The following is a 4796-nucleotide window of genomic DNA, read 5'->3' as shown; positions in this document are numbered from 1 at the left end:
TAACTAATTTTTTTGTGTTTTTGATATAGCAAACAAGATAGTAAATAAAGTAAAGCTAGCAACTAATTTTTTTGTGTTTTGATATAATGCAGCAAACAAAGTAGTAAATAAAATAAAGCAAGACAAAAACAAAGTAAAGAGATTGAGAAGTGGAGACTCCCCTTGCACGCGTGTCTTGATCTCCCCGACAACGGCGCCGGAAATTTGCTTGATGCGTGTAGTTGACACGTCCGTTGGGAACCCCAAGAGGAAGGTGTGATGCGCACAGCGGCAAGTTTCCCTCGTAAGAAACCAAGGTTTAATCGAACCAGTAGGAGTCAAGAAGCACGTTCAAGGTTGATGGCGGCGGGATGTAGTGCGGCGCAACACCGGAGATTCCGGCGCCAACGTGGAACCCGCACAACACAACCAAAGTACTTTGCCCCAACGAAGCAGAGTGAGGTTGTCAATCTCACCGGCTTGCTGTAACAAAGGATTAACCGAATTGTGTGGAAGATGATTGTTTGCAGAGAAAACAAGTAAAACAAGTATTGCAGCAGATTTGTATTTCGATATTAAAAGAATGGACCGGGGTCCACAGTTCACTAGAGGTGTCTCTCCCATAAGATAAAAGCATGTTGGGTGAACAAATTACAGTCGGGCAATTGACAAATAGAGAGAGCATAACAATGCACATACATGTCATGATAAGTATAGTGAGATTTAATTGGGCATTACGACAAAGTACATAGACCGCCATGCAACTGCATCTATGCCTAAAAAGTCCACCTTCAGGTTATCATCTGAACCCCTTCCAGTATTAAGTTGCAAAGCAACGTGACAATTGCATTAAGTATGGTGCGTAATGTAATCAACAACTACATCCTCGGACATAGCGCCAATGTTTTATCCCTAGTGGCAACGAGCACAACACAACCTTAGAACTTTCCGTCACTTGTCCCAGTGTCAATGCGGGCATGAACCCACTATCGAGCATAAATACTCCCTCTTGGAGTTAAAAGCAAAAACTTGGCCAGAGCCTCTACTAGTAACGGAGAGCATGCAAGATCATAAACAACACATATGTAATAACTTGATAATTAACATAACATGGTATTCTATATCCATCGGATCCCGACAAACACAACATAGAGTATTACAGATAGATGATCTTGATCATGTTAGGCAGCTCACAAGATCCAACAATGAAGCACAATGAGGAGAAGACAACCATCTAGCTACTGCTATGGACCCATAGTCCGGGGGTGAACTACTCACTCATCACTCCGAGAGGCGACCATGGCGGTGTAGAGTCCTCCGGGAGATGAATCCCCTCTCCGGCGGGGTGCCGGAGGAGATCTCCGAATCCCCCGAGATGGGATCGGCGGCGGCGGCGTCTCGGTAAGGTTTTCCGTATCGTGGTTTTTCGCCTCGGGGGTTTCGCGACGGAGGCTTTAAGTAGGCGGAAGGGCGAGTCGGGGGGCCGACGAGGGGCCCACACCACGGGGCGGCGCGGGCCCCCCTGGCCGCGCCGCCTTGTGGTTTGGCCACCTCGTGGCCCCACTTCGTATGCTCTTCGGTCTTCCGGAAGGTTCGTGGCGAAATAGGCCCCCGGGTCTTTGTTTCGTCCAATTCGAGAATATTTCGTTACTAGGATTTCGAAACCAAAAACAGCGAGAAAACAACAAGCGGCACTTCGGCATCTTGTTAATAGGTTAGTTCCAGAAAATGCACGAATATGACATAAAGTGTGCATAAAACATGTAGGTATCATCAATAATATGGCATAGAACATAAGAAATTATCGATACGTCGGAGACGTATCACACAGTATATGGTAATTGATGACTTTTGGCGCGTTGACAAGCATCACACACCAAAGATATATTGTCTGGGACTGTGAACACGAAAGATTATTTGTTCTAACAATAGATTGAACTACATTATTGGATGGATGACCAAAACGCTGATGCCATCGCGAGGGGGTGTTATCACCAGAATTTGACCGGATCAGAGGTGGGCCGCGATTGGAGATGGGCTTGAAGAATATACATAGAAGAAATACATGAATCGGCCTTGTGTACCAAGTTTGGGCTAGATTGCCCGTGTATCTGTACCATAGTAGGATACGTGTCGGTTAGAAGTTGGAGTTTAACCCGTGCACGGTTAGGTGCACGCACTGAATTAGAAAGTCCCCGGACTATAAATATGTATCTAGGGTTTATGAAATAAACAACAATCCACGTTCACCACAAACCAATCTCGGCGCATCGCCAACTCCCCCGTCTCGAGGGTTTCTTCCGGGTAAGCACCATGCTGTCTAGATCGCATCTTGCGATCTAGGCAGCACACGTTTATTCGCCGTTCATGCGTTGCTCGTACTGAAGCCTTTTTGATGGCGAGCAACGTAGTTATCATAGATGTTTTAGGGTTAGCATTGTTCTTCGTATCATATGCTATCGTCGTGCAACCCTTAGGCATCTAGCCGCCCTCACGCCTATCACGGGTGTAAGGGCGGCACCCGCTTGATCATTGTTTAGTAGATCCGATCCGTTATGATTGCTCCTTGTTCTTCAAGGATTAGTTTAATATCCGCATTGTTAGGCCTTACAAACGGGTCGAAGGATCCGGTGGCGCGTAGGGTGTAGTTTGTTAGCCCTAGACGGGATGTTCCGAGGATCAACCTCGTGTTGGTTTTTAGGCCTTGTCTAGGGTCGGTTTACGATCACCGTGCGTGGCCGCCGAGGCTCGATCACGAGTAGGATGTTCCGATTATGCGGTGAAAACCCCAAATCGTAGTAGGTCGCTTCAGCTTTATCTTGATCAAGCGGGACCACCATCCGATCGTACACCTCGTACGTATCATGGGTGGATCGGCTCTTTGAGCCGATTCACGGGACAACCTGAGAGCCGATCGAGGCTCGTATTTAACGTTTACGTGTATGCCATGCGAGGAAACTAAGCGAGGCATCATCCAACACCTTCCCGACCGGGTATAGATCGGGTGGCACGCCCTTGCATCGAGCATCGGACGTGTGTGCGAGAAGGCTTTGCGGGCCGTCGCTCGGAGGGACCGGGGCCGGCCGCAGTCTCGGGAGATTCCCGGCTCTACGGTGTTGCCCGTCGCTGCCCGCCGGTGGGTTTCGACCGCAACACATTCGCGCACGCCCGGTGGGACAATCTTCGACATCCACCGCATCGCCATCTACATCCGAGATGGCGGAAGGCACTCCGGTCAAGTACGAGGATCGGCCGAGGAGCTCAAGAAGAAGCATGACGAGATCAAAGCGGTCCTCTAAGCCGACCTCATCGGCTCTTTTCTACGAACCCGCTCACATGGCATCGGGTGGAAGGGGTTCTCACCGAAGGCGCGCTCGATGGAGTGGACCTGTCCTCCCCGTCGAGAAGAACGCACCGAGTCGGCTGCGTCGGGAGATCAACTTCATGGTGGCTCATTCGCTGCACCGCCACTCGAGAGCCCTGGTGAACACTTTGGAGCGTGTCGCTCTGCGCGTGATCCAGGAAATCATGAGCCATCGGTATTCTCCGTCGGGACCAGCTCTGGGGACTTACAAAGGAGAGATGCCACTCCAGTCCCGTCCGCCGCTGCCGTTCGCGTTGGCGGCACCAGAAGTGCCGAGTTCATCGGCATACGTCGTCTACAAGATTGGTGGTGACCCTAGTGACTACCAATTCTTACATGAGGCGCCCAAGGAGATCCCCCCGGATACACGTGCGCATACGTGCCGGAGCTGCGATAGCTGGGCACTCTCGAACCGAGCTGCAACGAGCGGGGACTTACGGAACAGCGGGAGGAACGTCGGGAACGAGATCTTGAGAAGCGAGACGTGGCTAGCTAAGTACGCCACTCCGACAAACCTCCGGAGCTCAGCTCCTGCCGGTTGGCTCGAGCTGGAAAAGCAAGCATGGCTGGCTAAGTATGCCACCCTGCGCGAATCTTCGGGGTTCGACGCCTTCGGCCATCACCGCGGATCAGATTTGTACGATTCGAAAGACCGGTTCGGCATGATGCCGAAAAGGAGGACAATCGGCTATTCCAAGCCGTACCCCAACGAGTACGAATTGATCCCGCTACCACCCAAATATCGGCTCACTGACTTCACAAAGTTTAATGGATCGGATGGTTCCGGCTCCATCGAGCATGTGAGCCGATATTTGGCACAGCTGGGCACGATCTCGGCATCGGACGAGCTGCGTGTGAGGTTCTTCGCACGGTCCCTCACGGGATCGGCTTTCGGGTGCTACACATCGCTGCCACCAAACTCAATCCGGACTTGGAAGCGGTTGGAAGAACGGTTTCACGTGCGGTATCACTCGGAGGCTTCGAGGCTGGCATTGCCGATCTAGCACAAGTACGACGAAGCGCGGGGAAACGGTGGCGAGAATACGTCCCGGCGCTTCAGGACCATTAGGAACCGATGCTATTCGGTTCATGTAAGTGAAAAAGAAGCGATCGAGTTGGCGGTGGTGGGTCTCTCATCATCGATCAAGGACGTGGCCTCCCAAGCGGACTACCCTTCACCGGCGCACATGGTGCGAAGGCTGTCAGCATATGAACAGCGCCACCCAGATGTTTACCAGGATAAATTCAAGCGTGCGGTGGTCCTGGTTGAGGCAGATGAAGATGAAGGTGCTGCGGGAGATCAAGAGGTAGCAGTGGCTGAATGGACTCGGGGGGCAAGCCCCGTGTCCTGTAAGTGGGTTAAGCCACAAGGTCCTCCAAAAGGGTTTGACTTCGACGTGACCAAAGCTGAGCAGATTTTCGACCTCTTACTCAAGGAGAAGCGGCTAAAATT

The sequence above is a fragment of the Lolium rigidum genome, chromosome 5 (genome assembly GCF_022539505.1).
Source record: "Lolium rigidum isolate FL_2022 chromosome 5, APGP_CSIRO_Lrig_0.1, whole genome shotgun sequence".
Taxonomy (NCBI): Eukaryota; Viridiplantae; Streptophyta; class Magnoliopsida; order Poales; family Poaceae; genus Lolium; species Lolium rigidum.
Note: the sequence above shows the minus strand (reverse complement) of the source record.